Source organism: Heterocephalus glaber, unplaced genomic scaffold, assembly GCF_053883595.1.
Source record: "Heterocephalus glaber isolate CG9 unplaced genomic scaffold, H.glaber_assembly_v1.0 deba00000347, whole genome shotgun sequence".
NCBI classification, from domain to species: domain Eukaryota; kingdom Metazoa; phylum Chordata; class Mammalia; order Rodentia; family Bathyergidae; genus Heterocephalus; species Heterocephalus glaber.
Window position 1 is genome coordinate 30,226,513 of NW_028258143.1, and position 26,524 is coordinate 30,253,036.

Below are 26,524 nucleotides of genomic sequence, written 5' to 3' on the forward strand. Positions count from 1 at the left end.
CCTTTTGTTTTTTTTTTTTGGTACCAGGGATTGAACTCGGGTCCTTCCGCTTGCAAGGCAAGCAATGGAACCACTGAGCTAAATCCCCAGCCCCCAATGGCCTTTTCATCTGTTGGCTCTGTTACCAAAAAGCTGGAAGATGTAAAAAACTCCCCAACTTTCAAGTCATTTGAAGAAAAGGTCGAAAACTTAAAGTCTAAAGTAGAGGGAACCAAGCCTGCTGGTGGTGATTTTGGAGAAGTCTTGAATTCAACTGCAAGTGATAGTGCCACCACCATGGAGCCACGTCCAGAACAGACACAGGAGAGCCTGTGAGATTGCTACCTTTGCTCCCCTACCGACTGCCAGATGCTACAAGCAAGATCCAAGAACATCTTGCAACATTCATTGCTATGGATTTCTACCAATGTGCTTTTATTTAGCTTTACATGTTTCTTTGACCAAACAGTTTGTGAGTTAAAATGAAAATATCTTCACTTCTACTCCCAGGAAACACCTTGAATGTGCATTCAAGGCCCTTTATTTAGGGAAATACTATTACACAGACAACAGGTAGTACCTAGAGACACTTGCTAGAATGATCTGAGAAGCTGTAGGTGATCACAGTTGCTTTCTTACTTTACAAAATTGCTCTGCAGCTGAGATGCTACTTGGATTTTTGTCTTCTAGATGATTTTTTTTCCTTCTTTGACTCTGTATATTTGATTCCTAATTCAAATTATTCTTTTACATTTTCTGAGTCCTGGTTATTAAAAGTTTCTGTGCCATTTTATTTACATTTAAAGGAAGAACTTAAATGACCACAAAAAATTTTGTTTTTGAATAAACACCATTTTCATATAAGGTACATATCTTGGGTGTGTGAAGATGCCAGACTAAAGTAAACAGCTTTAAATCCAATTTGTTATAGTTGTGTGACTGTATATACAGTAATTCCAACTACTGGGTGACTTGGGAGTGGGATCTCCCCATATTCTTGTTAACTGGCATTTGTAACTATAACCATTTCAGCAAATTTGTAACTATGCCACTTATATCAACTTTTGACAATATTTAAAATTTTAATTTCAGAGTAAATGGACAGTTGACCAAATAACAGAGTCAAGCATATCAGGTTGAAATATAAGTGTGCTCATAAATGTTCAGTTCAACCACCTGAAGTGTTTTAGGTCTTGATATCTGTAAACATGGTAAGATTAATCACATTAGGGGAAGCATTGCTGTCTCCATTTAATCCATTTAGCACTTTTTAAAATAAGTGCACAGTTATGACTGATATAACTTGAACATTTTTATGCTAAGGTGTTGATGATAACTCCTAAGGGTGTAATTTATTAATAAAAAAATGAATTCCTCATTCTCTACTTGTTTGCAATGTTAGAAATGATACCATAGACATTGCTCCTACTTTGAAAACTGGGTGTCCAGGCTAGTGAATCAAACCCTCTGCATAGAGGCTGAGGTACTCTAGTAACTTAGTAACTACTGACTTACACCACCACCATTTCCTTATGCTGTATGTTTATGGCCTACAATGTTATCTGTTATTTATCAAATTGTGATTGCTTTCTTGTTTATGCCAAATGTTAACTGCCAAGCTTGGAGTGACCTAAAGCAATTTTTAAAAGCATGATTAGATTTACTTGAAGATAAATTCTTCTGAAAACCAAATTTGAAAAGCTACAGTGTTGATTGTTATACAATGACCTGGTGCCTTAAAAAAATTTTTAAAAAATGACCTAGAAGTAGACAGTTTCATCAAAGAATCCACAGAGATGGAATATATATAATAAATGAAATAACAATGAAAGTTCATTATTAATAAAACTGAAAGCAGATACCCTGCAGTGGTACATTTAGGGCTCATAGTGACATGACTACTGTATTATATATGTCCAGAGCATGATGAGATCCTGGGGAGGGGGTTCCTCTTGATATTTGTAGAATTTGGTTTCAGCTTTGTAGAAAAGATAGAATTTTAAAGAAACGTTGCAAAAAAATGTGGTGAATCTAGATATCAAAAGCAAGACTAATAGTCCAATAGAAGCACAGACATTGCTTAAGGGCTACTTCCTCTGATTCATTTCTATCATTAGCTCCATATCTTCACTGATGTTCTGAAATACTGACAGTCACAGGGATGAGCAGATGGCTCTAAACAGTACTGACTCAGCACCTTGCAAACCATGAATCATCAGTGCAGGGACTTCCAGGCATGCCCAGAGTGTGAAGGTTCGTAAGCACGGCATGTGTCTCCATTTACGTGTCTTCTGTAATGCCTCAGTTCCTATTTGCTCTCAAGGATATTTTCCTTGGGTACAGGATTTATAGTCAGCAGTGCAAATTCTATCAATTCTGCAAATTTCACTGGCTATAGAATTTCTTTCAACATTTAAAAAACATACACTTTGTTTTTGCCTCCATTGTTTTGATGAGAAATCCACTGTTATGAAATTATGTTTGCTATTTTTTTAAATAGCTTTTTTTCTTGGGATTCTTTTGGGATTTTTTCTATGCTTTTAGTTTTTGTAGGTTAATTTATGCTTTGTTAGCATGGAATTGTTTCCTTTTATCCCATTTGGAGTTAGTTCAGCTTCTTCAGTCTTTAGGTTTATATATTTTGCTAAATTTAAGAAATTTTCAGCCATTGTTTCTTTGACTATTTTTCAGTCCTATGTCCTCTCTCTTCTCCTTGTGAGATTTTGGTGACACAGATACTAGCTCTTTTCCTATGATCCCTTCAGCCTTGAAACTCTGTTGATAGAACCTATTTTCTCTCTATTGCTCAGATTGGGCAGAGTCCACTGACCTGTCCCCAAGGTCACTGATTCTGCCTTGTGTCATCTCCACCCTACTACTGAGTCCATTTAGCAAATTTTAATTTTTAAATTTTTTTTTATTTTTACCATTTCCATTTGATTCTTTTTATTAGAGAAAAAGATTTTCTATTTTTTCTATTGTTTACATTTTCTATATTGTCATTTTCAGGAAAATTCAGAACTGCATGTTGAAGCATTTGTAGTATGGCTGCTTCAAATCCTTGTCAGTAATTATAGTATTTGGTTCATCTTGTTGAGCATGTCTGTTCATCTTTTCCTCATTCATGCAATGATTTTCTTTGCTCTTAGTATGGCCGAGGAGTTCCAGTGAAACCCAGGACATCTTAAACTTTACACTATGAGACCATGGATCCTACTGAATCTTCCCTTCAGTAGGCAGTCCTAGTTGAGGAGCACTGCTAGTGGCAGGTGGGTGTGGAGGCTCAGTTTCCCACTGCTGCCTTGCCTGGAAGCGAAGGGCAAGCAGTAGCTGACTCACTCTGCTTTGTTGCTGTAGGGAGAGTGGAAGTGGAGCATCCCGCTGAGCCATGATGATTACAAAGGAGAGGGAGGGTGAGCAGAGTTCCAGCCAGCAAATCCTCCTCCATTCTTTCCATCTCAACACTGGCGGTGAATGTAGAGGCTGATAGAAGATGTGGTAGTGAAGCATAGTACTTCCTTACAGTCTCCTTAAGTCTATTTGCTACTGAATTGTGGTGGAGGATCAGCTCCCTCTCTGTCCTGCTGACATTCCCCAGGCTGGGAAATCCTAGCAGCACCTTTTTCCAACCAACAAGAGCAAAGGATAGCTCCCTGGCAACCCCTGACATCTCCACTGGGGCAGTGGACCCGGGAGAGGGAATCCAAACTATTCCCATTTCCTGGGAGTAAGTGAGTGTAGCTAGGCACTTGCCAACAGGAATCACATGGAGAGGAGTGTGGGTCTCATTGCTATTTGGCTGGAATAGGGCAGATATTGTCAAAAACGGTTTCTATTATGAGGTCAACCTTTTCCAAGTCCTTTGATGGGAGCAGCAGGGATTCCTCACAACCTTTTTTGTATGAACCTATTGGTACAGTCTACATGAAAACTTCTCCCACCTTTCGGAGACCTGTGCTTTTCTGTTGTCTTGTGTCCATGTTGGAGGGGTTGTTGTTTATTTGGGTGTTGTAGCTGGAAGGGGACAGAGCATGGAACCAGAAGTCTTTTAATGTCTCACAATATAGTGTTTATTTGTTTGTTTTGTTCTGTTTGTTTTTGGGTACTGGGGATTGAACTCAGGACCTTGCACTTTCAAGGTGCAGTGCCACTGAGCTAAATCCCTGGCCCCTCACAATACAGTTTTAAATGAAAATTTTATAGTTTAAATTTTTTTTCCAAGGAGATCTTAGACATACTATCTCTAAATATATTCTTAATACTGAGGTACATTTTTTGTTGCTTTCACAAAAATCTATCTTTTTTCAATTGTGCTTTCTAACTACCCTTTGAAAGAACAGTTGTAGAAGTACAGTTGATATTATCAATCTTTTTAATGCCTGTAATTTACCTGAAGATTCTTTTGGAATTTCTGTGAGAACATCTATGGGTTCTTATAACTGCCTTTCTTCCTGTGCAATCTTTATAAATTTTATTGTTTCTGTCTACTTTTGAAGGATAGGCTCTTCAGTACAATGTCAAAATTGTCAGAGTAATTATCTTCATCCTATTTCTAATTTGAAAGAGTGCTTTAAAGATTGAATGATAAAAACAGTATGGTCCTCACACAAAGCAGACATATGGGTCAATGGAACAGAACAGAGGATGCAGAAACAACTGTAGGCACAGTCAGCTATTTGATCTTCGACAAAGGGGCCAAAACACACACTGAAAAGATAGCCTATTTAATAAATGGTGCTGGGAAAACAAGCTATCCATGTGCAGAAGACTGATCTAGTCCCATATCTCCTACCAAGGACTAAACTAAACTAAAATTAAAATGAATTAAAGAACCGAATATTAAAACAGAAACACTTAACTGCTGGAAGATTAAAAGGGTAAAACTCTTGAAGTCATAGGTGTAGGCAAGGACTTTCTGAACAGAACCTCAGTTGCATGGGAAATAGTACTGAAAATCAACGAATGGGACCATATCAAATTAAAAGTCTTCTGCACAGCAAAAGAAACAGAGTGAAAGAAAAACCTACAGAATGGGAAAAAATTGCCAGCAATTCCTCAGAAAGAGGACTCATATCTAGAATATATAAAGAACTAAAAAAAATTAATCCTTCAAAATGAAAGAACCAGTCAAAAAAATAGCAAGTAAAATGAATACACATTTCTCAGCAGTACAAATGGCCAATAAGTACATGAAGAAATGCTCAGCACCACCGACCACTAGAGAAATGCAAATCAAAACAACACTGAGATTCCATCTTACCCCAGAAAGAATGGCCATCACCAGTAAATGAAACAATAACAAATGCTGGTGAGGCTGCAGGAAAAAGGAACCCTTCTTTGTGGGTGGTGAGAATGTAAACCAGTACAACCACTATGGAAATCAGTATGGAGATTCCTCAGAAAGCTAAAGCTAGAAATTCCAATTGACCCAGCTTATCTCCTTTCAGGTATCTTCCTGAAAGAGTTAAAGACACCTTATTCCTGTGATCCATGTATACACATGTTTATAGCAGCACCAATTTATAATAGCTAAATCTTGGAAGCAGCTTATATGTCCATCAAGAGATGAGTGAATAAAGAAAATGTGGTATTTACACACAATGAAGTACTATGCTGTCATAAAGAAGGATAAACTTGAGTCATTTGTAGAAAAACAGATGCACCTTGAGACCATAATGTTAAGTGAAGTAAATCAGACTCACAAAGTCAAGTATTGCATAGTTTCTCTTATATGAGAAACCTAAATTATAAATAAAGGGCAAAATAAAAGATAATAGGAAGCAGGGAGGGGGATATTTCTCAATTGGGAAAGGAATCAAGAGATGATGGGAGGAGGACAGAAGGGAAGGAAAGGGGATGAAAGAAGGGATTAAGATGCATAATGCACATGTGCCTACTCCCCACAAGGAATGTAAACATTATATACTGCACACATGGACTGACTGATATAATGAGTATAATATTTTCTGAAGCCTTTTCTGTTCATTTTTTATGTCAGGATTTACCACTTTCTTAAGAAAGGAAATGGACCTGCAGAATGGTCCTCTTTTTCAGTTCCTTGCTCAGTCTGGAATTGTGTGCTGCCTGAATGTTTAGTAGAACATTTCTTTAAAACCACCTAGACATGACACTTTCTTTATAGGACTGTTTGGTTACTTTTGTTTGCTGGATTTAAGAAAGTAAATTAACAGTTATTGAGTGCCTGATAATTCTAAAGAACTGTACTAGATTCCTATACACAAGCTTGTTAAATGTGCACATTGGCCATAAGGAATGTCTCCCATCACTGGAGATGAGAAAAGAGAGGCTGAGGAAGTGAGACACTGTTGCCAAGCCACTTTTCAGAGTGGCTGTACCATTTGACATTCCCACCAGCAGAGCATGAGTGATCCAGGTTCCTTGCCTTCTTTCCAGCATTTGATGTTGTCATCATTCCCCATTATAGCTATTCTGATGGGTGTGTGGCGGTGATACACTGAAGTTTCAATTAGAACTTCCCTAGTGGCTAATGAAATTGACCAACTTTTCATGGGCTTACTTCACATCTGTAGATCATCTACAGTGAAAGGTCAGCTCATGTCTTTTGCTCATTTTCCAACTGAATTCTTTTTTTTTCTGGCAGTATGTAGACAGTGGTTTTATTATAGGGATGGCAGTGTTGGTTCAGCATTGGAAGATCCACCCCCAAAAGTCATCATTTTAACGGAGGAAAGGAGAAAGCCATATGATCCTGTCACTAGTTGGAGAAAGAGTATTGGACTAAATTCTACAGCTGTTCATGGTAAAAGCTATCAGGAGACTAGAAGTAGAACAGAACCTTCTCAACAGATCAAAGACATGTACTCCATACTTCCAACAAAAACTCCTTCTATGAATGGAGATGATACAATGCTTTCTCCCTAAAGTGGGGAACAAGGGCATATATGCCTACTCTTCATCTGTCCATTAGACTTTGAAACATAGGTCTAAACCAAAATAGTCTGGCAATAAAATGACACAACTAGGATAGGATTGGGACAGCAGAAGCAAAATCTTTATATGTAGATGAAATGATCATCTACAGAGAAAATACTAAGAAATCTCTAGGAGCCCCTAGAACTTGTACTTGAATTTAGCAGGATTAGAAAACACAAGGTATATATAAAAATTCAGGTCTGTGTATACTTGCTATAAATGAAGAACTGGCTATTGAAATTTAAAAGTTATGTAGGAGTACAAAGGACCCAGAAAAGCCAAAAACAAAAACAGTGTTGGAAGATGTTTAGCACCCAATTTTAAGACTTCTCCTAAAGCTACAGTAATCAAGGCAGTGTTGGTGTAAGGAAAGAGATATAGATCATTTGAATAAAACAGAGAATCTAGAAATAGAACCACACATATATGGTCCACTGAATTTTGAAAGATTATTTAACATTAGCATTTTATAGAATATAAACTCGATTCAAGAGCCAAGGAAGAGATAGTGTCTTCAGCAAACGGCACTAGAACACCTGGTATCCATATATAAAAAATTAATCTCAACCCTTTTTTTCATACATGAAAATAACTTGAAGGGATCTATGAACCTATATAAGAAAGCCTAAAAGTATCAAACTTTAAGGAGAAATTATAAGGGAAAATATTTATGAATTCAGGGTAGGCAAGAACTACCTAGGATACAAAAAACATGATGTATAAAAGAAAAAAAATTGATAAATGAGATTCCATCAAAATTTAGAACTTTAAATGACATCATTAAAATGAAAAGTAGTCCTTAAACAGACCATATTTACAATGCATATGACCTATGACCAGAATATATAAAGAATTCTTAGAGCTCATTAATAGACAACCCAATTAAAATGTAGACATAAGAAGATGATAAATAGCCAGTATAGCACAAGGAATGGTGTGGAACTCCAGAATCAGAAAAATACTAATCAGTACAATAATGAGATTGAATTATACACTCATTAGGGAGATGAAGTCGAAAGTTTTAAAAGCCTTGTCATGACTTTTTCTTTTTGTTGGATTCTCCCCCTTTGCTTTTAATTTGTCACACCCAATGGATTCATTCTGCTGGGTTTCCTGGGGTTGTGATCCTCATTGTCTTTTCCTAGGGTATTGTCTAAAGTTTTTTGGAGTGCTGGTTTGGTATTCATGAAGTTCCTGAAGTGCTCTTTGTCATGAAAGTATCTTATTTCTCCATCCATTTTGAAAGATAGTTTTGCAGGGTACATCAATCTGGGTTGGAGGCTGTTTTCCTTTAGGGCTTGAAATACATCACTCCAAGTTCTTCTTGCCTTGAGGGTTTGCACTGAGAAGTCTGCTGTGATTCTGATGGGCTTTCCTTTGTATGTGATTTGTTTCTTTTCTCTCACTGTTTGTAGAATTTTATTCTTCTGTTGGATTTTTGGAATCCTAACTATTATATGGCTATGTGTAGATTTTTTTTGATTAAGGCTAGCTGGAGTCCTATATGCCTCACCTATCTGTATGTCAAGTTCTTTTCCCCTGCTTTGGAAGTTTTCTGCCATCACCTCTGTGAAGAATTTTTTTATGTCATCTGCACTCTCTCCTCTTTCCTCACTGACTCCAATCAGTCTTATGTTATTCTTCTTTGCATCGTCTAGCAGCCACTGGATTGATTTCTCATGTTCCCTCACAATTTTAAAGCAATTTTTCTTTTCCTCCTCACTAATGGCAATCTTATCTTCTATAAGTGAAATTCTATCCTCACATTAGTTCATTCTGTTGTGCAGACTTTCCATGGAGTTTTTAATCTCTTGGAAATCTGTTTGTATCTGCTTTATGGATTCCATTTGTTTCCTATGTTGGGATTCCATCACGTTCCTCAGATCCTCTGTTTTTTTATCTGTGTCCTCTCTAGATTTATTAATCATGTCTTGCACCATGAGCAAAATCTTTGCTTTTATCTGAGTAATGATTTCTGATTTCATTTTTCCCAGATCCTCTTTTGTTGCCAGTTCAGAGAGTCCAGGTGGTTGAGTATCAGAGTGTTCCATTTCGTTTCCCTTTGGGGTTGCTGGAGGTCATCTGGAAGTCTGTTTTTGAGGCTTGTTTATGTATCTTCTCATTTCCACGTGGGGGGGGGGTGTGCTTCTGGCGCCCATGTGGCTCACCTTCTCTGCCCTAGGAGCTTGGGATGGCAGCAGGGGAGCTTCCTTCTGGGTGCTGGGACCAGCTCAGCTTCTCTGCCCTAGTAGCCTGGGATGGAGGCGGGGAGCTTCCTTCTGGGTGCTGGGGCCGGTCACCTTCTTGGCCCTAGGAGCCTGGGATGGCAGCAGGGGAGCTTCCTTCTGGGTGCTGGGACTGGCTCAGCTTTACTGCCCTAGGAGCCTGGGATGGAGGCAGGGAGCTTCCTTCCAGGTGCTGGGACCAGCTGAGCTTCACTGCCCTAGGAGCCTGGGATCCCAGCTGAATTCTTTACTTACTGCTCTTCAGTTTTCGGTGTTCTTTATATGTGCTAGGTCCTCTTCCTTTGTCATACAGTGTGCTATAAACATTTTCTCCATCTGTGGTTTGTGTTTTCACCCTCTTAGCAAGACCTTCCCAGAGCAAAAGTTTTACATTTGTTTGAAGTTCAGTTTATCAGTTTTTCCTTTTATGAGTGATGCTTTTGGTGTCAAGTGAAAGAACTGTTGGTTTAGCCCTAGCTTGCAAAGATTTTTGCCTATTATTTGATAGCACTCTTTCCTAATGGTGGCCCATTTAAAATTATTTTTTATATAGGGTGTAAGATTAGCTTGAGCTGGGTCAGGGATTTAGCTCAGTGGTTCCGTCCCCTGCATCACAAGCACAAGGTCCCTAGTTTGATCCCCGATACAAAAAAAAAAAAAATTAGCTTGAGCTTCATTTTTTTTTTCTTTCATTTCTGTTTTTCCCCTCTGGGTGCTCAGTTCCTCCCAGATTGTTTGTGGGAGAGCTTTTCATCTTTGTTTTTGCATCATTGTAAAAAAAATAATGGCCATATTTGTGCATGTCTATTTCTGGTTTATCTCCTCTATTCCATTGATATGCTGCCCCTCTATAAATACCATAAGCATACTAAATAATAACCTTTAATACAAGTAGAGTAAGTCCTCACATTTTATTTATTTTTAAGAATTGTTTAAAAAGCTATTTTAGGTGCTGTGCCTTTTCACGTAAATTTGAGAATCAGCATGTCTGTGTCTAAAAAAAAATACTTTGCTAGAATTTTGATAGAAATTGCATTAAAGCTAATAAATAAATTTGGAGAGAGATGGCACCTTTACTACATTGGATCAATCTCTGAACTTTGTACACCTTGCATTTTCTTAAGTCTTCTTTGATTTTTCTGTCAACATTTTGTAATTTTCTGTATATAGATGCTATAAATGCCTTAAGTTTATCCTTAAGTAGTTCATTTTCTTTGGCGTAATTAGAAATGGCATTGTGTTTTTAATTTTGGTTTCCACAAATTCATTGTAATCTGAGAAATGTGATTGGTGTTGGCAGGTTAGTCTTTTATGTTACAATGTTGTGAAGTTTACTTATTAGTTTTGGAAGTGTCTTCTAGCCTCTCTGACATTTTCTAAGAAATAATCATGTCACCAAAGAATAATTTGATCTCTTTGTTTACAAACTATGTTTCTTTTCTTTCTTTTGTTCTTCTTGGCATTGAGTAAGCTTCTAGTAGTATGTTGAGTAAGAATGGAGCTAATGCATTCAGTCTTTCACCATCAAGTATCTGTACTTTTCTGTAAATGTCTTTATCAAGTTAAGGTAGTTCCCTTTTATTCCTGTCTTGCTGTGAGTTTTTTTTTAATCATAAATAAATATTGGATTTTGCCAAACACTTTTTCCCTGCCAGTTAGATTATATTTGTTGATTTTTAAATGATGAACTGGCCTTTCATACCAGGAATAAATCCTATGTGGTTAAGAGGTGTACTTCTTACATACTGCTAAACTGTTAAGATTTTGTTGAGGATTTCTGCCTTAATTCATGAGACACATTAGTTTGTACTTTCCTTGTTTTGTACCTTTAATGGGTTGTAACAAGGTAATCAGTCTCAGAAAATGAGTTGGAAAGTGTTGCCTCTCCCTCCCCATCCCTAAGCCCTCACCCCTCCCCTGAAAGACTTTGAAATTGGTGCTAATTCTGCCTTAAATGTTTGGTGGAATTCTCCAGTGAAAATGTCCAGGCCTGAAGCTCTTTTTGGAAGTTTTATAATAAAAATGTCCATAATAGTTAAAAGATTATTCAGTTTATCTGCTTAGTGCTGGTTATTTTGGTAGTTTATATTTTGTGAGGAATAGGCTCAATTGTTCTATGTTGTTGAATTTCATGAGCAAAATATTTTTATAGCATTTCCTTATCATGCCCAATAATGGCAGGATATAGCTTGATATCCTGTTTCATTCTGGACATTTTTGTATCTTTACTCTCTTTGGTTGTTCTTGCTAGAGGTTTATCAGTTGATGTTTTTCAAGAACCAGTTTTGTTTACCTGAATGTTTCCATTGTTGTCCTACTGTTAACTCTGTTTGTTTTTACAATTTGTTCCTTTGCTGGTTTGAGGTTTGTTTTTCTCTTATTTTCTCTACCTTCCTAAAATAAGAACTTAGATTATAGATTGAGATTTTACTTCCTGTGTTAGTTTTTTCTCTTTGCTGAGACAAAATACCTGACACCCAAAGATAAGGGAGGAAAGGTTTATTTAGCTCACAGTTTGTAGAGGTTTCAATTCATAATCAGCTGGCTCAAAGGCAGATAGGCATTGCAGAGGAGAAATGGTTCATGGTGGGCAGAAGGTAACAAAGCAACAAGGGGTGACCACAGCTCTTTCTATCCCTTATGTCTTATCCAGGCTACTTAGAGTGGGTAGCACTCACACCCTTAATCCTACCATTGCACCATGAATAAATCCCAGCATTACACTCTCCAGATCCAGTCACCTCTGAAAAAGCTCCATCTATGAGCTATGCATGAGGCTTTGGGGGAACATCTAGACACAAACCATAACACTTTACCCTACCCACCTACAAAGACTCATGCATATTCCTTTATACAAAAGGCATTTAGTCCATCTCTAAGAATTGCCAAGTCCTAACAGTTTCAACATTGCTTAAAAGTCCAAGTTCCACATCTTCTCTAACATTTAAAGCAAACTCTTAGCTGGAACCCCTGTACAAATGAAAAAAGAAATTAAACACTTCTAACATACAATTACACAAGATAAACATTCCCATTCCAAAAGTTACAAATATAAGGATACAAAGAAATGGGACCAAAGCAAGTCCAGCAGGGCAAACATTAGCTCCTGTAGTTCCATGTGCAGCATCTGAGGCAATCTGTGGCAAGATGTGAACTCCAAAGGACTTGGGTGGCTCTGCCCCTACAGCACACTGGTAGTGGTAACTCCCATGGCTTCTCTCTTGAGCCAGCTCTGCTCCTTTCTTGCAGTTTTCCTCAGATAATCCACATTCCTGGCTTCTCCAAACTTCTGGGGTCTCCACTACATCTTTGGCTTCACACTCACAGCTTCACACACTGCCCTCTCAGGGGCATGCTCCCTGGCCTCCCAGGCCTTCTTCTGAAATCTGAGTGGAAGCCTTCCTGACCCTACAACTCTTGCATTCTGCATGCACCCAAAACCAGCACCACATAGATGATGCCAAGGTCTGCTGCCAGCTGGAGTAGTAGCCAAGTTACCTTCTCTCTTGGCTGTAGGAATTGAGTGCCTGTGAACCAAATCTCAAGGAACATCTTTCTTAGGCCACTGCCATTCTGGAATGTGGTGCTCTGGGGCTCTTATCAAAGCAAAGTCTTTTACTCTTGATTTTGAGGCTGCAAAGGGTGCAAATGGTAGAGTCCTGCTGGTTCTTGTGATACCCTTTGGTCAACTTTTCTATTCTTCTGTCCCTTCTCAACAATCAAGTTCTGTTTTGCTCTATCTTTGCAGTCCACAGTTTTATTGGGGCTTCTTTTCTGGCCGAACTCATAACATTTTAAATCATTCTGCTGCCTTCTTTGCTCTTGATTCTCAACATAGATCTGACTAAAAGCCCCCAACAGTAGCCAGGTCATTGCCTCAACATTGGATTGTCTTGAAACTTCTTCTGCAAGATTAGTCTGCCATTCTTTTTTTTTTTTTTTTTTTTTGGTACCAGGGATCAGACTTGGGACCTTGTGCTTGCGAGTCAGACAGTGGAACCACTGAGCTAAATCCCCAGCCCACATCTGCTATTCTTAATCTCAGTCTCAGGCAAAGTCTCTGAACATGAGCAAAATGCAGGCAAACTTTCTGCCAAGCCATAACACACATCATCTGTAGTCAACAGCCAGTACAGTCCTTCTTCCCAGCAGAAACCTCTCAAGCCTGGTCTTTACCAGCAGCATTTCTATGAGCATCCTGGTCTTCTGAGCTCTGAACAGAACCCACCATCAATTACAGCCTCAGGCATTCCAGGGTTGCTTCTTCAGGCAGCATCTCTGAACCATTCCAAACTCTTCCCATAAGCCAGTTCCAAAGGCTCCTGAACCACATGGCCAGGTACAGTCGCAGAAATAGCCCCATTCCCAGTACCAAATTCTGTATCGGTTACTTTTCTCATTGCTGAGACAAAATACCTGACATCCAAATTTAAAGGAGGAAAAGTTTATTTAGCTCACAGTTTGTGGAGGTTTCAGACCATAATCAGCTGACTCCAAGGCAGGGTGGCATGGCAGAGGGGCATCACATAGGAGAAACAGTTCATGGTGGGCAGAAGGTAGCAAACCAACAAGAGGTGACAACAGCTCTTTATCCCTTATATCTTATGCAGGCTATTCAGGGTGGGTAGTACTCACACCCTTAATCCTAGCACCCTTGATCCTAGCATTGCACCAAGAATCAATCCCAGCATCACACACTCTAGATCCAGCTGCCTCTGAAAAAGCCCCTATGACTGCATGAGGCTTTCGGGGGACATCTAGATATGATATCACCTCCTTTCTAAATGTGAACATTTATGCAAAAAATCCCTTCTCTGCATTGCTCTACTCTTTCATCTGTTGCAATTTAATTTTCATTCAGTCCTATTTATTTAACTTCCCTTGAGACTTCATCTTTGACCATGGAAATGTCATTTGCTTCCCAATAGTTAGAGCATTTTTCTTGGTTTTCTGTTGTTGATCTTCAATTAATTTAATATGGCCAGAGAACATATCTTATGATATCAACTTTTTAAAAATATTTTGAGGTTTGTTTCATGACCCTGAGAAAGGTCTGTTTTGATGTATGTTTCATAGACATTTGAAAAGACTGTATATTTTTCTGGTGTTGTGTAAATTGTTCTGTAAAATGCAGATCCAGTTGGGTGATTGTCCTCCTCAGCTGGTTATCTTTGCTGATTATCTGTCTATCAATTATCAATCCTATCAGTTGCTAGTAGTGGGATTTTATACTTCTCAAGTATAATTATGGGTTTTTCTCTTTTTTTATTTAATTTTTAAGATTTTATTCATTTTTGTTTCATGTGGTTTGAAGCTCTGTCATTTGGTACATACACCTTTAGCACTGATATATCTTGTTGAATTGATTCTTTCATCATTATTAAATTTGATTCTTTGCCCCAGTGATTTTTTTGCTCTGAAATTTATGTTACCCAATAGCAGTGAAGCCACTTCTGGCTTTTCTTTAAATTAATGTTAGAATCTGTCTTTTTCCACCCTTTACCTATGTTGCTGTATTTGAAATGAGGATTTTATTTTTCTAGAAAGCATAAAATTGGATCTTTTTTGGATCCAATATACCAATCTATCTTTTTTTTTTTTTACCAGTCTTTTAATGTTGTATTTAGACTATTCCATTTAAAATATTATTGGTATGTAAAAAATATTGGTATGTTAGGACCTAAGCTTGTTAGTTTACTTTTTGTATCCTCTTTTTCTTATTCCCTTCTTTCCTTGGTCTGTCCTTCTTAGGGGTTACTTGAGCATTTGTAGGACTTAGTATCATTTTGTTTATACTGTTTTTTAAAATGTATCTTTTGTAGTTTTTTTATTGGTTGTTCTAGGTGTGACAGTGTAGACATGACTAATAACTACCTACTAGAATAGATATTTTATCACTTCTGGTGGAGTATTAAAATCTTATTTCCATTTAGATTCCTTTATAATCCTTTTTTAAATTATGTTTTCAAGGACTTCATCTGTATAAATTGAGCAGTGCAATAGATATTATAATTTTTGCTTCAAAAGTTAAAAATGCTGCTATGATTTGAATGTGTCTTCTACCACATTGCTTGGCATTGTTGCTAGTGCAATAGTATTAAGAGGTAAGGTAATATTAGGTCACGAGGACTCCTCCCTTCATGAATCTAATAAAGGTCTGTGTAAAAGAGGGTTCACCGAGCATTTAGCTTGCTCTTCTGCCTTTAGCCAGGTAAGGACAAAACATTTCTCCTCTGTGGAAGATGCAGTTCTCAACAGACAGGCAGGCTTGCTGGTACTTTGATTTTGGACCTACCAGCTTCTATGGCTGTGAGAAACAAGTTCCTGTTATTTATACATTACCTATTCATAACCTCAGGTATTTTGTTTTACCTCCACCAAAAGGACTAAGACATTTGCTATAGGAAATTCATGAGAATAGTCTATTTACACTTGCCTCTATTCGATTGTTCTCTTCTTTTTGAAGTTCCAAGCCTTCTTTCATAAATATTTCTTTTCTCTTGGAGAGTCTCTCTTAGCCACTCTTTAAGAGTAGGTTTGCTCATGAAAAATTCCCACCATTTTTTTTTTGTCTGAGATTATCTTGATTTTCCTTTCACTGTTGAAAATCAGTGTCCCTGAATATGGAATTTGTAATGGAATTTTCTTTTTTACTGCACTTAAAAAATACACAACTTTCTCCTGGCTTCCATGGTTTCAGATAAAAAAGGCTATCACTTAAGTTTTATTCTTCTGAAGTTAACTGTTACCAGCTTTCCATTACTATAACAAACATCTGAGATAACAAAGTTTGTGAAGAGGGAAGATTTATTTTGGCTCACAATTTTAGAAGTTTCCAGTTGACTGGTTGGCCCCATGGCTTTGGGCCTGTGATAGCACAGTACAACATGGTAGGAGCTGGTGGTGGAAGAGGTCACTCACCTCACAGCCAGATGTGAAGAACAGAGGAGGAAGCTTGGGTCCCCATATTCTTATTAAGGGAATACCCCCAATGACCTAATTTTCTACCACTAGGCTTCACTCTTAAAGGCTCTGTCACCTCCCAGTAGTGCCAACCCAGAGACACACAGGACCTTAGAGGACATTTCATATCCAAACTATGGCAGTAATGCCTTGTTTTTTTGTGGTTCCTGTTGAGATTTTGTTTCATTTTAATTTTCAGAAGCCTAATTATGATGTATTTTGGCATGGATTTCTCTGAACTTACCTTATTTTGGATGGATTCAGCTTCTCGACTTTATAGGATATGTCTTCTACCATATTTGGGGTGTATCAGGCATTATTTATTCCCTTTTCTTTTTTTTTTTTTTTTTGGTACTGGGGATCAAACTCTGGTCCTTGGCGCTTGTGCAGCAGGCGGTGAAACCACTGAGCTAAATCCCCGGCCCTAGGCATTATTTATTGAAGAACTGTTTCCCTACTTCCTCCTTTCTCCTCAGTCTTCAGGACTTCAATGACACAAATATTGCAAAGGATATGCTCATTTTTACTCCTCTCTTTTCTTTCTATTCAGGATTTCTCTCGACTCTTCTCAAGTTAAAGGATTCTGTTTTCTGTCCCTTTCATTCTGCTGCTCAACCAGTTAATTTAATTTTATTTTTAGTCATTATAATTTTTAACTTTATGATATCCATTTTCTTTCTATTTGCTTCTATTATTGGAAGTTTTCTAATTCTTCATTTGGTTTCAAAAATGTTCATAATTGCTTCTTTAAGCAGTTTTTGGTTGGCTGCTTCAAAATCTATCAGATTGTGCTATCTGATTCTTCTCTGTGTTGGCATCAACTATTTTTCCTCATTCAAGCTGTGATTTTGCTGATTCTTGGCATGATGTGTGATTTTCAGGTACATTTTAAATATTCTCAGTACTCAAGTACTCTTGCTCCTATTTAAATTTTCTGATTTTGTAAGCATCTGTCTTATTTAGATTTAGCACATAGATCCAACCCATTTTATTGGCTGCAATTGCAATGCCATTTCAGTTTTTTTTGTTTTTTGTTTTGTTGTTGTTTGTTTGTTTTGAGACAGGGTCTCTCTATATAGTTCAAACTAGCCTTGAGCTCACTATGTAGCCCAGGCTGGTCTCAAACTCATGGCAATCCTCCTTCTTCAGCCTCCCAAGTGCTGGGATTACAGGCATGCACCACCACGCTCAGCTTTTGTTTTTTTGGTTGGTTTTGTGTTACCAAAAATCCAACTCACAGGTGCTCTGCCACTGAGCTTATATCCTCAGCCTCTTATGTTTTTTATTTTGAGATGGGCTCACTAAGTTGTCCAAGTGGTTCTTAAACTTGTGGTTCTCCTGCTTCAGCATCTTAAAGTGCTAGGATTGCACTGTGCCACCAGGCCTGGCTGACATTTCAGTTTTCTGAGCCTTTGTATTATTATCCTAGACAGCTTCCCTCTCTTTCTCTGCCCCATGACAACCATATTGGTGCTGTCTGCAAGGACAGAAGCGGTGTCCCTGGGTAGCTGGCATTGTTTTAATAGGAATGGAATCCTGACCCACAAGGCAGAGAGTACTTCCTATTCCCAGCCGCTTCTCAGTCTATCTTTGCCAGTCCCACTGGAGAGGAGGAGTGCCCAGCTGAGCCACCTTCTGCCACTCAAAAGGCCCATCTGATCTATGTGACTTTCTGCTGTTGGTTGTAGGATTGGGAGATGCTAGTCCTGGGTTGCTTTCTGCTGCTGAATGAATGGCAGGAGACAATAGCCTGCTGACATGACTGGTGCAGGCAGAGAACCTTCTTGTTCCTGGCAAGTATATTCAAGAGGTGCTTCATTTGCCCATGTTCTGGCCTGGCAGATTCACCTCCTGTTTGGCCTACCAGGGATCTGGGGTTGCTGTAGGCAGATTAGGGCACTTCTGCCACTGGGTATGCATAGTTCACGGTGCACTCTCCCTTTCTTGGAATTTTGGCCAAAGAGGGTATTCTACCTGTGTTTTCTTAGATTCTTTTTCGGTTTGGCATCCATTAACTACAGGGCCAAACTATATCTCACCTATCACCCAGAGTCTCTACTTTTCCAATGCCATCCTCTTCTCCAACTCTCACACACTAAGCCAAAGTTGCCCTGCCCTAAATCAGTCCAGAGCAGGCACTAGACCACTAAGGACTGCCCCTAAGCTCCAAAACCCACCAGAATCACTCAGACCAGCCAAACCTGACTAGTTTTTCCTGCCTTGTCTTTCCATTGCAAACCAAACAAAAGCTGCAGCCTAGCTTTTCCCTTCATGCCTCCACCTCCTGACCAATAGTAGTCCTTCCCTTGTGGCCTGCATGATGATGTGTCTCCTTCTCTTGGAAACAGGAAACACAAATCTTCTTCCAACACATTAGCCTCCATGTTGTCACTTGGTCTCCTCCATCAGAGTTCTGTGGGTAGAGGGATAAGGCTGCTTATCAGTCCAGGGGTACCACTGAGTGAGAGGAGTAACTCTGATATTCTGCAGCACAGTAGGATAAGTAAGGTTGATTGTTCCAAAATAAATGGTAGAATGGACTTTGAATGTTCCCAACACAGATGGTAGATGTCTGAGGTGATACATATGGCTAATTATCATGATCTGATCATTACACATTGTATACATGTATTGAAATGTAACGCTATACTCCATACGTATGCACAATGATTATGTGTCAACTAAAAATAAAAAAAATATTTTTTGAAAAGTCCATGAGTACAGGTGAAGTAGCAAGCTTTTCTTTTCTCCACTCTTATTCCTTCCTTATTCTCTTTCTTCCTTCTTTCTTTCTGCCTGTTGGTGGCTCCAGGTTATAGTGCTGTCAGTTCCCAGTGGACAGTATATGGGAGATGAAGCAGAAAACCCAAGGAACCAAGTACTTTGTAGTGTTTAGCATACAAGCCTCCCCTTACTGCTCTTCATCATAATCTGCAGTTGGCTCTCCCTCTCTGTGAGCACCACACCCCCAGATTCACCCAATCATAGATTGAAAATATATTTTAAATTGCATCTCTACTGGATACATTCAGCACATGAACCTCACAGGGACAAACACATCCAACCCACAGCAAGTGCTATGAAACCAGAATATGTGGGAGATTTAGAACAGAAAAACCATAGGCTGAAGAACAATAAAAGTAAGAGAAGTATGCTGAAGCCAGAAAAAGGAGAGTTCAGGGAAGGGTGTATTGTAGTTCAATGTCAAAACCCACAGAAAAGTCTAACCGATGTAAGAAGAACATGCTGTGAGTGTCAACTTCCTATTTTTGCCATAACAAACTTCCATAAATTCAGTGTCTTAACACAATGTAAGTTTTATCTCACAGTTTGGAGGTCAGAAAGTCCAGGGTGGATCTCACTGGGCTAAAATCACAGAGTAGCAGGACTGGCTCCCTCTGGAGGAAGGTTCCTCCCCACATTTCTTGGTTCCTAGCCTATTCCTTGAATCACTTAGTCTTCTTCCCCCCCCCCCCCCACATCTACTCTGACTTTCGTGCCTACTTTTTTTCCTAATAAAAGGCCTCACAAGCAACCCAGAATAATCTCCTCAAGATCTTTAACCTTAACCCATCTGCAAAATCTCTTACTTAAAAGGTAACATTTACAGTCCCAGTAATTAAGACATGAACATCTCTGGTGGAATGTGGGGATACTAATTTGCCTATGATAGTCTAGAAGGAAAAATCTTAGCAACTTTCTAACCTTAGGCTGGAAAGAATTTTATTAATTTGATACACACAAAAATGACCTACAAAAATCAATGAATCAGGCTTCAGTAAAATAAAAACTTTTTGCTCTTCAAAAGACATTGATAAAAGGTAAGCCACCACCTGGAAGAAACATTTGTAAAATATATATCTGACAAAAGACTTCTATCTTACATTCTTATATAGAAAGAACTCTTACAACCCAATTTTTAAAATAGGCAGGATTTGAACAGATACTTAACCAAAGAAGATGTATACATGAAGAAGTACAGTAAAACTTTGGCTTGTGAGCATAATTTGTTCTGGAAATATGCTTGCAATCCAAAGCACTTGTATATGAAAGCAAATTTTCCTATAATAAATAATAGAAATTCAGGTGATTTGTTCCACAACCCAAAAATATTCATATAAAATGATTACAATACTGTAATATAATACAAAATAATAAAGAAACACAAAATATAAAGAAAAATGAGCAAATTAACCTGTACTTACCTTTGAAAATCTTCGTGGCTGGTGTGAGGGAGACAAGAGAGAGGAGTGTTATTGTATAGGATGACTTTCATTATCACTAACTGAATCACTGCTATCTATTGCCTCAATGAAATCTTTTTCTTTCCATGCAGCTTTATCAAGGAACCTATCCAAAGACACTTGCTTTTGTCTCCTTTTGAGGATTTCACAGAAATGTGACATTGCATTGTTGTAAATAGGTTCATCTCACACTGCTATAACCTTATTTGGGTGATGTTTTTCTACAAAAGTTTGCACTGTTCCCCACATTTTACACATTTCCCTAATCCTGTTTGAAGTGAGGGATTCCTCTGCCTTTTTCTCCTCCTCCTCTGCAGATGAGATCTTGCTGTTGGGAGATGATCACCCACAATCCCACAGCAAGAGAGGGAGAAACCATTGCTTCTGTTGTGCCTATGTGACATTTGGTGTCACATACTATTGGTATTGCAAGACATTGCTCATTTATCAAGATAAAATTTATTAGAAAAGGGGCAAAGGTGAAGGAAGTGGGAGGGCTAGAGGAAAGGATAGAAGGGAATGGGATTAATATGAGAAAATGGAAAATAGGAACAAAATCTTTGCAAATAGGGAGGAATGAAGTGGTTGAAGGGAGGGCTGGGCAAGGATGAAAAGTAAGAACCAAGAGAGACTATGTAAAGGTGCAAATTTCCAATGATGAATGTCATTATATTGTATACCTACAATGTACCAATGATTAGAATGAATAATCGATAATGTAAAATAGGAAGAAAAGGTCCAAAGGGGTAGGGGTAGTGGGAAGGGCAGGGGAAAGGAAAGAAGGGAAAGGAAAAATGCTGAGAAATGGAAAAAATGGAAATAAAGTCTTTGTAAATAGGGAAGGGTGGAGGGCATGAAGGGAGGGCTAGGAATGGGGAAAAAATAAGAAGCAAGATGCATTATGTAAAGGTACAATTCCCAAAGAGAAATGTAATTGTGTTGTATACCTACAATATACCAATAAAAGAATTTAATAAAAACAATTTATTAGAAATGTTTGCTTGTCCTGTGGAACACTAGTAGAACAAGTTACTCAACCCAAGAGGTTTGATTGTATACAAAAAGCTGCTTAACATCATCTGTCACTGGGGAAATGTAAACTCAGACATCACTTCACAATCACTAGAAGGGTTCCAGTGAGCAAGACTGCTGCCACCAGTGCTGGTGAGGATGTGGAGCAGCTGGACTCACACAGCTGGTGGAGTGTAGGAATGGAGAAACACTTGCAGTTTCTTAAGAAGTTAAACTCCTGGGCTAGGGATTTAGCTCAGCGGTGTCATGTCCACCTCGCAAGTGCAAGGTCCTGAGTTCAACCCCCCATACCAAAAAAAAAAGAAGTTAAACTCCTACCACAGGACACCATCACTCCACTCCTCAGTGTTTACCCAAGAGAACCAAAGACATAATGTCCATATGAAGACTTGTGCACAAAAATTCCCTGCAGCTGTATTTGAAAATCCAAAAACTGGAAACAATTCAGATGTACATCAGGAGGTGAATGGATAAACTGTAGTATTGCTGTATAGTGGAATACCAGTTGGCAGTAAAAGGATTGGATTCCTGATTCATGCAACAACAAAAATGAATATCAAAATAATTGTACAAAGTGAAAAAGAACAGACCCAAAAAATATATACATATGGTTCCATTTATATGAAATTCTAGAAAATGCAAATTAATTTATAATGGTAGAAAGATTAAGATTGCCCAAGGTTAGAGGGACACACAGGAATGGTGAGAGGGACAAAAGGGAAAGATTACAAAGAAGCATGAAGTCACTTTGGAAGTGAGAGAAATGTATGAATTGTGGTCATGATTTCACAGGTGTGTGTGTCAAAACTTCAGCTGTCCACTTCCAATTTGTATGGTTTATTTCATGTCAGTTACTCATTGATAAAGCTGCAAAAAGGAGGAGAAGGGAAGAAAGGAAATAAAAGTCTAGGGTTTCTCAATGCAAAGGTCATCCAGCGCTTCAACTGACTAAGCAAAACAATGGAACTTCTGATTCCAGAACTAGGCTAGACAAATGGTTCCAGAAAGTTCCTTGCAACAAAAATAAATAAACCTAGAAATAAAGTATAACTCCTTTAGGCAGCCTCATAAACAAACCATAGCTGAGTTGTCCTCCCACAAAAAAAAAAAAAAAAAAAGAGAGAGAGAGAGAGAAAAGAAATTCCCAGATATAAAAAGAGGGGCTCAGAAGGTTGAAGCACCGTGGATAGGAACCCAAGCATGTTAGTGATTGCTCTAATGCTGTGGGCCAAACTGTGAGTAAAGTGACTGAAAGACTGAATTCTGCACACCCAGCTATATGGCTGTGGAAATACTCCTAATGAAAATAGATTGATAATAAAATAATGGAGAAACAGACTGGGCAAATAGTAACTCAAAAGAAAAGAGGTAGATTAGTATAAGAGAAGATAGCCTTTCACCTTTATTGGGGATATAAACTAAAACCTTTCATTACTAGTACTAATAAAACCACCCTTCCCGGGCAGACACAACAATGTTAGACTCACTTATGAGTCTAACATAATGCTGAACTAACATAATGCTGAAATATGTACATCAATGATGACAATTAAAAGGGGAAATTGACTAATCCTCTCCTGCAGTGGTGATTTCAGCATTTTTAATAGCATGAGAAAAACCAGTAAGATTACTGAGGACTTAAATATAATCAACAGGCTTCATGTAGTAAGCATGTATTTAACACTGCAGTGAACTATTACAGAATGCACATTCTTTTCAAACACTATGAACCATTTATTAAATTGGACCTTGTGGTATGCAGTAAAGCCAGTTTCAACTAATTTTAAAGTCAGTATCATATAGAACAATTCTCCAATCACAGTGCAATGAAATAGAAATCAGAAACAACAACAAAAAAAGATAGCTAAAATTCCTAATAAATGTCAAGGAGGAAATCATAATAGGAATAGGGAAAAAATAGAATTGCCAACATTGTAAAAATACCGCATATTAGAACTACTAGCATGTAACTGAAGTTGTATTTAGAACAGATATTATGCCCTCAAATACTAAAATTTTTTTAAAGAGGGTATGGAAGATGAAGTATGGAGACTGAATGTCCTCTGTGTTGGGGAGGAAAAGGCTGGATCTCCACTGGAGGAGTTTTGCTGCTGCAAGAGTTGGGCAGGGAGGAAACACTGGTCAGGCAGAGGGGATCGTGGCCGTGGCTGGTCTACACTGTTCCTGCCTGTGTCATCAGTCTGTTCCTTCATGGGGAAATGAACCATAGCTGTCTGCTTCATATGGAAGAAAAGCCAAACATCCTAATGTTCGGGGCCTCACATCATTACAGCAATGGAACAATTAGGAAGTACACGGCCTGTGACAAAATAAGAGTTTGAAGATGATCCACTACCATTCCTACTAAAAATAAAACAAATAAAAACTCCACGCCTCAGGAAAAGTGTGCTTTTTGCTTCTACATTATATAGATTTATGCTGAAAACTATTGAATGGAATCAAATTAGGAAGAAAGCATGATCATCCCTCAGTGTCTGTGAGGATTCCAGGAACCTTTAGACACCAAAATGCCTGTATTCTTAAGTCCCTTATATAAAATGTAGTGCTTGTATGTAACCTACACACATTCTCTCATATACCTTCAGTCTTTTCTAAGTTACTTATAATACCTAATACAATATAAGTTCTGTGTAATAGCTACACTGTATTGTTTAGAAAGTAATGACAAGGAAAAAAAAAGGCTATTCATGTACAGTTCAGACATACTTTTTAAAAAATATTTTTAATCCATTATTGGTTGAGCCTGTGGATACAGAGGGCTGATTGAATCATTGTTTGTAAGATGAGAGTCCAATATTCAACTAAACTAAGTGTTTTAAAGTCTTCTTTATTTTTCAGTATTTGTACACTTCAATGAGCACCTGGAAAGTGCTCTGGCATAGATTTTTCAGTTTTATAACCTGGAGGAGTTATATTAGTCCCCCCTCAAAAAAAATAGCCTTTCAGGGGGCTGGGAATTAGCTCAGTGGTTCCGGCACCTGCCTCGAAAGTGCAAGGTCCTGAGTTCAATCCCTGGTACCAAAAAACAAAAACAAAAAAAAAAGGCTTTCATTTTCACTGAGCCAGAGCCAGGTCTCTTGCCAAAATACCTGGAACTTAAAGTCCGCACCCTCCCTGCATGACCAGCCAGCCCAGGAGGCCAGACCCTCAGCTTCAGCCTCCCTCCCCACAGTTGTGCCATGGGTGTGATGCTGAGCTGGCCTGCAGGAAATAACATTCTGGTATTTTGTTCATCAGTATCCTCACTGGTGGTCATCTGGAACCTGGGACTTTGAAATTCCTTGGGCCTGCAGCACATACACATGGATGCCAACACGAGTCTGCCAGTGACATCCAGCTCTGGCAGTGTTGGTAGGATTACTCCCACATCACAGTCCGGAGCTCAGTTCTCAGTGTAGTGACCAGGTTGACGGGATGAGGGCCTGAAGTGCTCTTGAAGACAAGAGCCACTGGTCTTGGTGTTCTTGGTTCCCTCCGAGTGACAACGCAAACTTGCCATTGCAGTTTTCTGTGTGTGCCAAGGCGAGTTTGCAGCCCCAACTCACTTGACCTCACCCCAGCACAGGAGGGAGGGCATGGATGCGGGCTTTTAGTCTGCCTGTGCATCAGGCTTCCTGGTACCACAGAGGCAAAGGATCAAGTATTTTTCATGGACTCCAGGCAGGGCTTGGCTTTCTCTCTCTTCTTTTGAGCACCTCTTATCAACCACATAGCCCTCTTTTACCAATGTTTTTAATGTTTCCTTTCCTATTCCTTACCCTTTTATGCTTTGCAGCATACTTGAAATTATGTTATCCTATTATCCCTGCATTTCCACTTTGCTCCTTAATAAACCTCATATAGCATGTGCTTAAATATTTATTTTCCTTCTTTTAGCTAAGGAAGGTTAAAAGCAATTTTACTTTCAAAAATCTCTCTGCAAGTCCTGGGAAACCATACTTGGGAAGGTACAAAATTTGTGAGAAGACTTGGCTAGAAGCAGGGCTGAGTATCTGCCCCACTCCTGGTCCAGGGGAGCTTGGGTGTTAGATAATTGAGCGTGGGGTGCAGCATTACCTCACAGTTGAAGTCATTGTATATACTGAGGCATGCTACAGCCATCATGCCTAAGACTAAAAAGCCAGGCCCCAATGGTAGATTCTGACCATGTGAAACTCCAGAAGAGGTAAAACATTTCACAGGCAAATCCGGACCGTACCAGAAAATAGGTCATTAACTGAGCAAAAGAAAAACAGGGAGGTGGGGATTAGGTGGGAAAGGACAAGAACTTTCTTGGGAAATTAAAATAGATTGTTTTCATAGTGGTAGTACACAGGCATCTACTTTTGTCAAAACTCAGATCTGTACAAATACAAAAATTTATATTTCAATAAGTAGATTAAGAAATGTACAACAAAGAAAAGAAATTCTGCAAACACTTTCATAGTTCTCTAGTTTTCTTGTTCTCATCTCAAAATGAGTTTGCAATCTCATTAAATCTTGAGGGTTTTTTTTCCTTTTCAGAAAACAAAACTTAGAAAATAGTCCTAAATTCAAGAATATTGAGTGGAAGCCAGGTGATTATATAAGCAAATACAGAAAACAAGACAAACATATATTAATTTGTTCCTTCTTGCTGGAAACATAAGGCAGAGATAGGCTTTTCACCATGACTCATGCAACATATTTATACATATTGAAGCTCTCCTCATGCTCATTTGGGCTATTCTGATTTTTTAATAAGGTTGTTTTAACTATGTGATACATTTTCTTCCTACTGTTTGTGTTGGCTTCACCACTTCTTTCTTGCTAAAAGGCAGCTCTGTCTGGTATGGTGGTGGACACCTGTCATCCCAGCGCTCCAGGGGCTGAGGCAGGAGGATTGCCCTGAGTTTGAGGCCAGCCTGGGCTGCACAGTGAGTTCAAAGATAGCCTGAACTACATAGTGAGATCCTGTCTCAAACACCAAAAAAAAAAAAAAAAAGAAAAGGAGCTCTTCATATTTACCTCCCTTCCTCAGGGAACATGGGGAACTGAGGCATTTCTGAGCCTTTTTCCTTCTGATGAAGGCAGGCATGGTGTACAGATATGCTGAGGTTTTCAGGTTTTGTCTCTGACTTTTCCCTT

General features: G+C 38.6%; 1 protein-coding gene and 1 pseudogene across 4 annotated transcripts in view; both read left to right on the plus strand.

Moving 5' to 3' along the window:
• The window catches only part of LOC101714668 (tumor protein D52-like), a 33,021-nt pseudogene extending 6,498 nt beyond the window's left edge, over positions 1 to 26,523 (plus strand).
• Arhgef4 (Rho guanine nucleotide exchange factor 4) overlaps positions 1 to 26,524 on the plus strand; it is a 224,251-nt gene that overhangs the window by 70,303 nt on the left and 127,424 nt on the right. The window lies entirely within an intron of this gene.